General features: G+C 28.1%; 2 protein-coding genes across 10 annotated transcripts in view; one reads left to right on the top strand and one right to left on the bottom strand.

Moving 5' to 3' along the window:
- The window catches only part of LOC145937038 (phosrestin-2), a 109478-nt gene extending 108572 nt beyond the window's left edge, over positions 1 to 906 (bottom strand). For 8 of the 9 annotated variants that reach the window (XM_083039799.1, XM_083039800.1, XM_083039801.1 and 5 more), the window contains exon 1: positions 656 to 906. The gene's annotated coding sequence lies outside the window, so the exon portion shown is untranslated. The remainder of the gene's footprint in view (positions 1 to 655) is intronic. The other variant, XM_083039805.1, reaches the window with a different exon arrangement.
- Positions 1 to 14331, top strand: part of LOC145937040 (14 kDa phosphohistidine phosphatase) — a 137302-nt gene that overhangs the window by 113298 nt on the left and 9673 nt on the right. The gene's annotated exons all lie outside the window — the stretch shown is intronic.

The raw sequence follows: 14331 nt of genomic DNA, 5'->3' as shown, positions 1-14331 counted from the left end.
ATGAAAGATTAAATCTGGGAACTATTTGAAAAAAAAAATTTTTTTTTAAATATTGATTTTACCATTATTTGTTCTCCTTTAGATCATACAACTTTTGTCTGGAACATTTTTTCGAAAATGCATTTGTTTCAAATTCAAGGTGGGCAATTAAAATGAGACACTATACATTTAGTGATATCTATCACGATAAGTTACACTGTGTATGTGTACCGATAACTTTAAACTACAAATTATGAGTATAATTATATGATTTTATCATCATAGGCGGAATATTTGCTATCTTATCAAAACTTTGTATTTAAATTCTTTGTAACATGACTAAAAAGTAAGATATCAAAGTAAAAAGAAAAATGCATTTTATAGGGGATATACATTCATGACATCTGATCAGAATTTTCAGATAACGTTAACCATTTTCACAAAAAAAAATCTCAAATATCGCAATAAAGTCATTTTTTGCATATTATATAAATTTCAATTATTTCGGAAACTTGACGTGCTGGTGAAAATTAGCTTGCGGCATCGTTTTCAACATCCAAAAATCTATAAAAAAACTTGTTTGGTTTAAAATAATTAAAAAAAAATTTTTTTTTGTAAACTAGTATAATCTTTCTCTCGCATATTTTTAGCGTCGAAAATACAAAATTTAGCTCACCGAGAGATGAGATATATCGCTTTCAATCTCTGATTTATTTTTTTTAAGCTTTTGCGCGACAAACTTTCATACGCTTCTTTTTCTCTTCGAGACAACAATCGCGGAAAAACACGTTCGAACACACGAATAGTATTTTCGCGCGCGCGATATCGCCTTCTGTTCGGGGAACATAAAGCGGAGAGCACAGATTCGTTTATACACTTTAGGCCGTGAAAGTAGTAAGACTCAACGTTGCGTCCGTCGTACAACGCGGCTCGCCGTCTACTGGCGCATTCGACGCCAGGCGTCGCGACGCGTACGACGCACCTCTCTCCTCTAATCGGCGCGGCGGCGTACCTTTCTCTCCCTGAGCGACGCGATGTGTCGATTGACAGCGCACGGCACGCGAAAAAATGCGAATTTACATCTGACGGTATATACATCGACGCATATATCTGTCGTAAATTTATTGTATTCGAATCGCTGATAACGAAGAATGCCCGGAGCGGACGCTCCTATACGAGAGAACCGTCACCGATAGACAAATGATTCTCGTCAACCTGGAAGCTACGCCGGAAGGATCACATTAACGAGATGAGTGCGTCGTATACTGAGTGATTAATTGTGTGCTGTCAATGTATCTCTCCCTCAGAGACGTATCCCTAGGGATTTTTTTTCAATTTTTTTGTCGGTATATTGCTGTGCGTATTTATTATATATATATGCAATAAATATGCACTCAAAAGCAATATAATCGACGAAAATCGAAAAATATATATATATATTTATATATACATATGCTGAATAATTTATTTTAATCTTAATAGGCAAATATTTGAAAATCATGAGGTTTTAGAAAAAATGTATCGGGCAAAAGTTGTAAAAGTTTAAATATCGTGATCTAGAATTGTCCTTTTCAAGGTTATTTGAAGGTCGACTTAGTTTCTTTAAATTGAACTACTCTATTTTTTACATAAATTCGGTTTCTCGCACTATTCAGCATAAAAAGTTATAAAGGTTGGATGGCCAAAACAGAATAGTTTGAGATATTTCACATTTATTTAATTTAAAGTCTGTAGCTATTTGTTTGCAAATTACTATTGCAAATTACATACTTATTTTAATGTCCCACTTTAATTATCTTTTCCTACGCTTTAAAAAAAAAAAATATTTTACATAAAAATTCTTTGATTGTAGAGGGCCAGAAGACAGCGATATTAATTTGTTTATAGTTGGTATCACTTTCGAGCAGTTCACTAATCAGTTTTTTTTTATTATAAAAACTGATTTTTTTTCTAACAAAAGTTGTAGGTCTCATCAAGATAATTATATTTATTAGTTAAGGGTTTTCTTAATTTTTCCGTAAGTTGTACAATTTTAAAGTTTTGGAATATTTGTTTTCCGATGTCGAGAAGTAGTTACAAAACAGATGTGAGGTTTCCCTAGAAGCACTTTTCTAGATACACAGCATATATTCCTCCTTTCAGCAGCTCTGAAATTATTTCCACAGAACCCCACTTTGATCCTATCTACTATCTCTTATGATGGATAATCCATTTTCATCTCATTAAAGCGATTTAATATTATCATGCAATATCGCTGTCTTGCGTCCCTCTTAAAGTCAAAAAACTTTTGCGCAAAACATTTTTTTATAAGAGGGGTAGGAAAAAATGTATTTAGACTGGGACATTAAAATGGTCTATCCTGCATATACATATATATATGAATTGTTGATGATTTAAAAAAACGATAAAAGAAAAGTTAACAATGACATCTCATTTTCTTTAGTGCAACAATACCTACTCACAAAAAATACAACTGCATTATTTTTTTAATGGAACATATAATTATGTATATATATATATATATATATATAGTGTGTGTGTGTGTTATATTAGGTAAGAAGATGTTATAATGAATTTTAGATTTATCCTTATTTTTGCCCTATCTTATATTTGACATGCAAGTTTTATACTTCATTTATTTTTAAACATTTCTGCCCTATTAGATCACCTGTTTAATAAATTTGATTTGCAGGGAATATTTTATTTTCGATTATATAAATCCCATTTTATTAAATTATTAAATTATTTTATTAAATTATGGACTATATTTTTATATACCTACGATAAAACAAATATATTAGATTTAGGCATGACTAATACGATCATAAATTATATATTTTAATATTACGTATTGTCAAGGATGATATTTTTATCATATCAATAAAGATGTTAAATATAATTTAAATAGATGGAAAAGCCAACATAATATTACATCTCATTATTTAAAACATAAGTATTTCATATAGAAGTTTCAAGAGATAGTGATAAGAGATGTTTTGATATTTTTGATTCCTGAAGTTAATGTGCGTAAAGTTCAAGGTTAGATGTAGTGAATCGCGTGCCGAACAATAATATCACGGTCGGAGAATATCAGTAAATCGGCTTTTCGAGGTTTTCCGAACTCCCGTCTCTATTGATAGCAGAACAAATCTGTTTCTAGATACATATTTATTGATCTGTGAATTGAGAATATCAAGTATAATATTCCGGTTTCCTGAGTTTTCCACAAAAAACTCAATATTATATATATGTATACATGCTGTCATACACATATTACAAATTATGTACCTCATTTCTGAAAAATTTTTATTTAATTACATTGCTATTTTTGTTCTGTCAGACATATTTAATTCTTAACATAAAACATCTCGATTAACTATAATGAGTTATAATTTAAAGTACAGTAAAGGTATCAAACTGCATAATTTTTCTCACTAGCTATATATTTTCTTATATCAATTGATTTATCTTATTATTCTGTATAAAAGTATTAAACTAAAATGATGAAAAAATGAATAATTTATAGAATTTAATATTTTATAACAAAATATGTTAAAATATAAAATGAATCATTAAATTTTTGGCCATCCTGTCTTATAACTTTTTATGTTGAACATTCCGAAAAATCAAAATTTATATATGAAAATTAGATGTTCGATTAAAAAAATAATGCAGTTGTATTTTTTGTGAGTATTGTTGCACTAAAGAAAATGAGATCATAGAAAGATAGTCATTGTTAACTTTTCTTTTATTTTTTTTTAAATTATCAACAAGAAAAATTTTATACAAATTACACGATTTATTCTCTCTTCTTTATATTAATACATATTCTAATATAAATAATATATTTATTATATTATTTGTTTGTTGACATTTTTATGTTCAAATTTCTAAAAGTTTATAATATTTGAAAAATATTTATTAACAATAGTTTAGTATATTATAGAGATATTTCAATATTTCTATATCATTATTTATATTACTATATAAATTTTAATTATCAAGCTAAAATCGGTAAAACTAAAAATTATATATAATGCTTAATAAATAGAAATGTAGCAATTTTATTGTTAGGGTTTGTGTAAAAACATTCTATCCTGCTTGGCATGCAACTTTATATCCTCGCATATAACCGTATTATTTCAATGAACTACTTAATAAAACTAAAAAAAATAAGAAAAAATATCTTGATCATAATCAAAGAACATCGTGTAATCAAGTGCAGCAACCGTGTAGGATTGCAGAGTTGACTATGTATTTGTGCATTCAGCGTAAAGTAGGATGAAAGTAGGTAAGGCATAAAATTGACGATACATTTGTAGCGATGCACGCTATACACACAAATAACACGTATATCGATAAAGAATTCAATTTAAATACGATTGGTATGCATAATACGCTTAAAACTTTTATTTCCATCATGATCTATATGGCAACAAATATCAAAAATATAAATATTTTAAATGTTTTATATACGGAAAGTCTATTACAAAAAGATATTAAAATATAAAAATTGCTGATTTAAAGAATTAACAAGAAATTTTAAGATTTGCAATTTAACAATTTCTCTTTGAGCTGGAAATTTCTGACGATCCAAAGGAGATTTGCCATGCTATATATATATATATATATATATATATATATATATATATGTATATATACATACACATAATGTGTTTACGCAAATAGAATTACGAGATTGAAATGAACGATCAGTATATCAGTATTTGGAGCGTATGTTGAACTACTAGTTGATAATTGAAATAACCCGAAACAGTTTGTTGAAACAAATAGGTAAAGGACATTATACACATGGATAAAAGACATAAACATACACATAAGACCAGAATAGGATAACTAACGTTGTAAATAATAAGATAAATCAATTAATTTAAGAAATACATACTTTGGTGACTAAAAAATTTGCAATTTGCAATATGCAACTGCATACTTTTATTTTTAAATAACTATATGTTTTATTTATACCAATTGATTTATCTCATTATCTTATGCAGAACATTATTAAAGCGAGATTATCGAAAAATGAGTATATTACGAGATATTTCATATTTTTTTTCAAAATGTGTCAGAATGTAGCACAAAATATCTCGTAAACCATTCATTTTTCAACTATTCTATTCTAGCAATTTTTTTACGTCAAATATTACGAGGAATCGATTTATGTAAGAAAATTATGGTGGTTCCGTTTAAAAAAGTAGGGCAAAACAACTATATTTGACAATATTTAGCTAAATCATTTAGATAAATCATTTTTGTTATGCGAAAGATTAAATTTTCAACATTTCTTTCAACATTTTTTTCCGCAATTATTATTATTATGACAATTTCAAAATTGTTTTGCTTCTTAATTCACAAAACTTGTGCCTTCGTAAAATCTCTTAATTGAGCTGGTTTTCATTTCATTTTCTGAATCGAAATATAATTCTAAAATAGATGAACTAAGTTATTGAAAGTTTCTAATAACTCGATGTTCTATAAAACTTTGATGCCTTTTTTGGTTGAGTTATAATCACTAGTGTGGAACGCTAATCCTTTCGTTGGATTCTTAATGACTTTATCCATAAAACTTATTAAGAAAGTTATTCAGAAAATCGATGTGGCATGAAAGATGAGTAAAAAATTTTAATTAGACATTTGATAATCGGATTTTTCTATACATATCGTGAACTATTTCCGTATGGTAATGATTTTATAAACGAATTTTATAAACGAACACGGTTTTCTGTTCTTCGGAAAATTAGCTACTAGCTGTCTGACAATCATATACGAGTAACTTATACGAAAACAAAGGCGAAGACCGATAGAACATCATCAATCTTATCAGAGTTTCACGATTCTAGTTCGCATTAGCTTTCTGCAACTTAGGATTTGTTTCATAGCTTTTGACTTTTGAATATTATTGAAACTTGTAGAATCGAAAACCTCGAAACTTGTAGAATCGAGAACGATGAATATTTTCAGTTTACTGTAAACTGTAAACTGTCGGATATGTGTACTTTTTTGGATTGAATATTTATATATTGAATATTTATATTCGAATATCGCGTTGAATATACTTCGAGCTTTTTTTTTTTGTTATTAGAAGATTTTTAATTACACAAAAATATATCAAAATCAATTCTTATTACAAATGCAAAGATTAAATAAACTTCTGAATTATTTCTAATATTAAAAAGAATTGTCTTAATAAAACTTTCTTATTTATGTATTTCTTCGTAAATACTTGATGCCATGTATCTTTTACTAAGCAGCCGGTAATTATTTCAATGCGTGCGTGTTGCGTACAAAACTTGATTGAATATTCAAGATCCTCGGAAAGAACTTACCGAAAGCCCTCCTTTCGTTTAGTTTAGTTTAGCGAATTAATATTGAATTAATATTTGCCTTTTCTAATTATGAGATTACATATTTCTGCAGTCCATTAGAAAATTAATATCAACGTTCCTATTGTTGAATGACCCGTATCCTTTACAATCGATTGAGACGAGGTCAATCAATGATATTTCTCTTTCAATTTCTAGGGCTTGGTGTTGAAGCAGGATAAACAATGCCGACTTCATAGTCAACAAGAGTTTTTCACTAATTACAAATTGTATTCTTTTCACACGAATATGATAGGGAAATCCTTCTCGAAACTTTGGTTTATCATATTGGACGAAAATCTGTTAGCCTTTTGATTTGCCACATTAGGCGAATTATTTTTTCTTTTAATTTGCAATTAATGTTTTATCAATACGAATTAGAGACGATAAATCGATTTGATCAAAATTAATCAAAAATATTAATTAATAAAAATAGTATTTTGATATACAAATGCTGAGAAAGATTCCAAAAATGTCAAATGGATACACATATAGGATACACATTATAAATAAAAGTAAACATATATTTTATCGTCAAACTTTTCTTTATATAATTTTTATTCTAATTTTCATATTTTTATTCTTAATTTTTTAAAAACTTTTTATTGTACTTTTTTAAAATTATTATATTTAACAGATTACATAATTCTTCATATCTTTAATATTATAATTTTTTTGATTTATTGACAATTAATAATTGTAATTATTACTTTGCGAGTATTTGCCAAAAGCAAATTGTGAAAGTTTAAAGTTTAAGTCATTAATCTTTTTTTTCAATTTATTGCAAAATGTTCTTTAACAAATGTCTAAATGAGAGAGACCTGCGAGTCTTATCAGTATAAATTTGAGCTGCGCGAAACCAATTAATTTTATTATTATATGTGTACGAGATGTAATACTCCAAATCGTCCTTGTGATTTTAATCGCCGGCTTTTTTTGTTTCTATATGCCTTCACTAACAGGAACTAACGAACGAACGCGTCACAGATATGAACAAATCATATAGAATATCCAGGATTTGTTTTCGAGATTAATTGAATTTTATCAGCGCAATCAACGTCCTGAAATTGCTTTTCGATGATGAAGTTCTCTGTCGAAGTAATAGTGCGTAAAATAGTTCTTTGTCATTTATGACGTATAGCTCAACAGAGATAAATCAACGCATTAGGTATATGCGTTTTCTAAATACCATTCACATTATTATAATTGATCTTTTCATTTTGTTAACAGAAATCGAGAAAAATCGATTAATTTAAATAATAATTTAAAATAAAAATATGAAAAAATGAGATAATTTATAATATTAAATGTGTGTTTATTTCTCAATATTATTAAAATATATGAAAATTAGATAAATTATAAATTTTTAATATTTATAATAATATAATAAATATAACTTTTTCATAATATGACAATAAATAAAAGCTTTTATTATTTTTGCTAAATTTTGAAGGCATCAAAAGTAATTGACAACTATAGATTACCATTAATATGCAATTAAAACACTTTAAATATCTCTCAAGTTATAAATAGTGATGAAAAATAAATTCCATTGCAACATGCTACATATCGACAGTTTTTTATTTGATATTCATATATCAATTTCCAAGGTTTCTTAATTGTCATTTTTATTTTATCCTTAATATAATGAAAAACACTAATTACGACATGTTGTTACTCGCACTTTACTATGATTAATGATCACGGTTCATATTTTGCAGAGAAAGAGCGTACGTCACGAGCGACGATGCGTCTTAATTTCTCGGCGGCGATTAGATCTGGCAAAATCATTTGTCCAACTTACATAGACTAGTTGAACGCTCATTGTTACTTCAAACACAATACGCGTTGTATCAACGAAGATTTTTTTTTTTGAGAAAGTTAATTCTAGTAAATATTTCAAAGTAAATTAGGTTTCTAAATAAATGCGGAAAATTTTAGGAAATGATTCTTTGTCGAAAATTAAGGGGGATTTTTGATATATAAACATATATTCCTATATCCATCTCTGAGGAGTTACACTCCTTCAAAGGGAGAGGTGAAAATTAGATTTTTAATGTTTTTCTAAAATTTTGGACAGGTTAAAAGAATGAAATTTGGTGGATATTTTCCACTAGTGTAACAAGGATACTTATTAATATTTTTTTAATCTTCCCGTTATAAGGGGATAAAACTAACAACCCTTATTCAATTTTTATTGGAACTTTTTAACGGACCGGAATGTGGTCATCTAAAAATATGCTAGAAAGCTTGATTTCTTCAGAAACTTTTTATTGGTTTTACTTTTTTCGTAAAATCAATAATTTGCAAGAAAAAAAAATTAAAACCTAATTTTTATCTCTTCCTATTGAGGGGGAGGAAAGAGTCACAGCGCTCGCTTGTTAATCGTTATTTGTCAGCTGTCAGTACTAGTAAGTCAATACTAAACGGTCAGTTCTGAAAACATTCTAAAAATTAAAATCTAAAATGTAAAATTATAAAATGTAAAATTTTTATCCCATATAATTAATAAACGTAAACTTTCGACTGTTAATTTATAATTCAAAATTTATGGTTATTACACATAATTGTGCAAATCATACAAAATACAAATTGATAAATAAATCATATAACCATCAATCTCAAAAATAACTTCTGCTAATAAACATTCTCTGTTCATAGTTACATTATACATGGTTACAGCGTGCGTGACGCTACATTATATGTATATATAATTGCGTGCTTCCTCTTGCTTTTATTGCAACTTGTTACTGCTATACTATTCTGTAGTAAGGAGTCGGGTATCTCAGAGCTCTCGTTACAATAACGAGCGCAAATGATAAATCTACAAAAGCGGAGCATTAAAATCTTAAGAATAAAATTTGTCTTTTCTTAATTGCTGTAAATAGCACCTGTCATTAATAGCATTTTCTTAATGTCTGATTTACATTTCAATGATTGATGTAAATTTATTATTTGAAATATTTTTAAATATTTATAGAAAAAGAATATTTTTTTTATATTACAATATTATTTTATCTTTTTTATTTATATTTCCTCAAATTCATGTTTTTTTTAAAGAAATTTTTAAGTTATCAAGTTATTAAATAATCAATTGACTTAGCTGAATTGCGCGAAAACATTTGTAAAACATTGTAATAATAAGGTTTGAATAGTTATTTATTAAGCATTATTACAAATACACACACACACACACACGCACGCACGCACGCACGCACGTGTATAAATATAAACATTTAAATAAAAGTATTTCAATATTCTGTGCCTTCCTTTTTTGATAGTCTCATAATGATTTCTTTTAAATCCTCTCATCGTAATCATCTCAAAATTTTTATATTTTTCAATAATATAAATAATTCTTTTAACCGCAACTCCCAGACTTACCTCCATTTATAAATTTTATTATGTTATCAATATACATTATATATAATATAAATTAAATTTATCAGATATATTACACTCTTCAATGTTTCTGATATTTCAAAATCTATATCCTCTATTTCCTTTGTACTCATTGGTTCGCTTTTTATTATTTCTTTCAAAATTTTTCACATGTAAGATTTTTCTTATTAAGATCTATTATATTTTTATAATATTCTTTCTTGATTAGTTTAACGACTGTATTTCTTTCGATTATATTTCAATTAAACTATAAGCAATTTTGGTCCGTATTGTACAACGCTTTATTCCTTCTAGCTGCTGCTTATTTCTCTTATTTTGTCTGAATGTCACTTTTTTTCTATATTTTTAGAATTCTTAACTTTTTCCTGGGTGCTGTAATATTCAACGCATTTACTATATTATCAACTTTCTCTGTTCCTATATCTATATTTTAAACTTGCTTTATTTTATTTTCTACTAATCTAATAAACTCTACATATTAAATTTATTATAATCCCTATATAGCACTAAATTCTCTATATTTATTCTCAGATTTATTCGCATTCATCTCAACTCTTAGTCACGCATAATCTGTTTAGATTTATGAATCACTTGTACTATATTATTAGCACAAAAAGTAAATATATAATTATTTGATTATCCTTCGTAACTCTCGTCTACTGACATACTGTTTTATACTTAACCTCTGCATTGTCGCTTACAATTTTCTTGTATACAGTGAATCTATCAAAAAATCTATATAAAAGTCTCCCATTAACATACAATTTCTTAATTATATTATAATTTTTCTATTATATTCTCTAGAAACTTCACAAATTTATTGTGTGATACATTTGATATATTATCATTATCACATCTTTATACAATTTCTCTTTTACTTCTATCGCGACATAACAGTTCAATACTATCTTTTTTGTCAAAATTGTCTCATATTTAATCATCTCTTACATATAAAACAACTCTTCCTATTTCTATTTTCAACATCACATTTAATCATACTATAACCCTGCAAGTTTACTTCATTATCTTCAATTTCAGCGTATTTTCATTTCAATCTAGTCTCCGATAATGTTATAACTGCAGGATTCATTTTCTTCATAATCTAATGCTGTATTTGATTCCTGTGCGCTATCAAACTTTGCGCATTTGTGTATAATATTAGCTCTTCTTTCTTCTGTATAGTTGCTATTTATCCTCTTAGCTGGTTCTTCTCTTCTCCTGTATCGTTCCCTTGTCCAATGTCGGGAAATGTGTCATGTTTATCACTTATTTTCAGATTGTATGTTTGAATCTTAAATATACAATTTGCACATCTTTTCTTGGTCGCCGTACATTCAATTTACTTTACGATTTCTTGCATATTTGTGACGTATGTTTCATTTCGTGTACAATTTCTTATATGATAACAAATCCAGCATTTAAAGTATTTTTTAATATTAATGTGATTGAGTACAGGCTATTTTCTTCACCTTACATTCAGTGTCCCTTTGCTCAACATTCATGGGTTTCTTCATCTACTTCAATTATTACGAAACCTTCTCCTCTTTCTCTTCTTACGGAATGGCGTTTATTATTATTTTTTATATAACTATTTTCTTCACTATTTACTATATATGAATTCTATTTTATTATAAATTCTTTTATTTTTTGCATCAATTTTGTTCTGCTTTTTTATTGTAACTATTAAATCATCATCATTCAACTTCATTCCCTCTTCGCCAATATTGTGATAACTTCATCTTAGATTTCATTAGTAGTGGCTCATAAGTATCAGTAACTTGTCAATAACTTTGAAATTTTCGCCTAGGGTTAGAGCTTATATTGTAGCTTTTAATTTTTCCATTCCTTTTCCAGTCTTACAATTCAGATTGTTTCCTTTTCTTAGCTTCGTTACTCCTATAACCATATTTACTGATGTTTATCTTTTCTTTTATCAATTGTATACTAGCTTTACTCTGCTGTTGCATTTCAGATTTGATAATTATAATATTTTTTTTCTTTTTAATTGTTTTACTATACCTTCTTTGTGCTTTTCCTGACTACAAGCTCTCCTATCATTCTTCTTAATTCCTAGTTTTTGTTTAATATTTCCCAATTCTTCTCGAATTACTTTCTTAATCATCATCTTGGTTTTCTTTTTACATGGTGTTGCATCAAACACGCAACCTAGCTTATAATTACAAAATTCTATTTCAGCAAAATATGTGCGTTTTGTAGAATTACTTTAACTCAATTAATGTAAAAATGTTTTATCTAAGCTACGTTTCCACTATTTGGTGTCATCTCAATTCTGCAGATTTCATTGATCTGTTTGTCGATGTCGACGCTTTATTTACTACATCTATTTCTTTATCACTATCGATCACAATTCCAAGACACGACGATCAGTTCGCGATTTCTATCCATAGATTTTATGTTTACTTACAAATCCTAGATGGTAAAAAAGTTTAACATAATATGTATATAATACATATTCTGGTTTTTTATTGCCTTCTTACGTATCGATCAATCTCGTATCGATCAATACTCGTCATATTTATTGTCCATACTGATAATTATCGGCCAAAACCGTTAATATCAGCATAGGCGATCAATTACTTTTGTGTCCATATTCACATGTGTGTCCATTTTTGCCACTTATTTGTGTCTAATTTAACCTTTATAATGTCTACTTGTACAAAATGTCTTCTATACAATATACAAGAAATATAATTTTCACGCAAATCAATATATCCCGGTTAGAACACTCATGGTTAGATTAGGTTGGGTTAGGTTAGGTTAGGTTATTTCCGGTCTGTGCAGTTATTACTTCAATAACTTTTTATCACTCTTCATAAGAGAAGAGCGGTTATAGAACCGCTTAAAAGAACGATTGGAAACATTATCAAAGAAAGTTGGAGGGAGGGGAAAAGAGGAGGAAGAGAGAGAGAGAGAAAGAGAGAGAGGGAACAGTTAAACGTTCTTCTTTCTATGCTCGTTTCTGACTGACATTATTTTTCAAAAGAGAAAGAAGTGTTTTCATAGTATGTTAAATATTTTTCATGCATAACATGCCAAAGGTATGCGTATTTCTGTCAATCGTTCCACGCGCCACTCTGCAGCTATAATCAGTGTAAATTTGCTTCCTTGTGGCATCAAAGCTGTCCACCGACAGAAACTCACGCAAACTGATTAACTCCTGCTTTCGTGTATCAGAAGTCTATACACTGCTGTCCTTTCCTCTGTGCCTACATGCGCGCGCGTGTGTGTATGCGCGCGTGTGTATACGCGCATGCGTGTGAGTGCATACATGTATACACAGAGTGTAACTGAAAAAACATATATGGAGCAAATTTGGAAACGATTTTTCCTCAGCAAATATGTCAAAGGAGGTCATAATTTTTTGCCTGTTCCCAGTTTTTGTCATCTTGTATCTTTGTAACTAAGCCTTAAATTAAAATTCTATTAAAGTAAACTCTACCTGAAATTAACTGAAAAATATAATTTTATTAATATTTTAACTCTACTAAGTTTAGTTTATAAGAAGCTCTTCTTTTTCAATTATTGATAACGTGAAAATATTGGTGTTTTGCCATTTTCACAGGAAAAAACGTCTCCAAATTGGCTAGAGAATTTTATGGTGTGCTCCGTATATGTTTGTTCAGTTACAATTTGTATATATATATATATATATATATATACACATATATATATATATTATATTATATGGTGTATCAACCACATAGTGTTTACCTCGTGTCATACTATGTTTTGCACTTAGTGAGCTACCGGCCCTTGCTTTTAGTGTCCACTAAGGGGATATGTCTTGTGTGTGTCATTAATTTTATTAATTTTCGACCTGCCTCTACCATTATTGTTGATAAATAGATTTAAATATTAATATTTTCATACAAGATTTGGTGTTAGATCAAAAGACAGACGCTTAATTGAAAAACGCATTTTGTTTTAATTAATAATCGTAATTTTTTTAAATATATAAATTATGCATTTTCTATGCAATATTTCATATATATCTTTTTTATATTTTGTATTATCTTTCTGTAATATTAAAAAAAATAATTACTAAAATTAACCATCCGCGCTTTTATTTCGGATATTTATTTTGTTATTTGTTTTTTCAAGAGAAAAGTTTTTTCATAACATAAATAAAAGTAGTTCACTATCATCATAACTTATTATTATAACTTTAAAATGTCGATAAAAGTACTGGGAACATAACGTTTGTAGGATATTTCATTGGAAATCCGCTTCTGCTTATTTTTTATTAGTTTTTCATTGTGAAATGTTATATCGACATTGGTTACCGCAGGATTTTGTCAATATCATGTTGCTTTTCTTCTGACAGGTCACTTATAGTTTGGTTTACAAACTTCTCAATAATGTCGGCAACTAATGGCCAATAAAAACAAACATCAAACATTAATAAGAGATTTTGACGTTAGAAGGAAATATAATCTACTTAACTACTTTTGTTGAACTTGTGTCCTTGCTCTGCTCAAATGTATTCAAAAAATAGATTTATCCTGAAAAAAATATTTTTGCGCAGAATTTTTTTTAAGTGACGTGC

Source organism: Prenolepis imparis, unplaced genomic scaffold, assembly GCF_030444845.1.
Source record: "Prenolepis imparis isolate NDT839.2.m4 unplaced genomic scaffold, iyPreImpa1.0 SCAF_6, whole genome shotgun sequence".
Taxonomy (NCBI): domain Eukaryota; kingdom Metazoa; phylum Arthropoda; class Insecta; order Hymenoptera; family Formicidae; genus Prenolepis; species Prenolepis imparis.
This window is presented reverse-complemented; position numbering and strand designations above follow the sequence as displayed.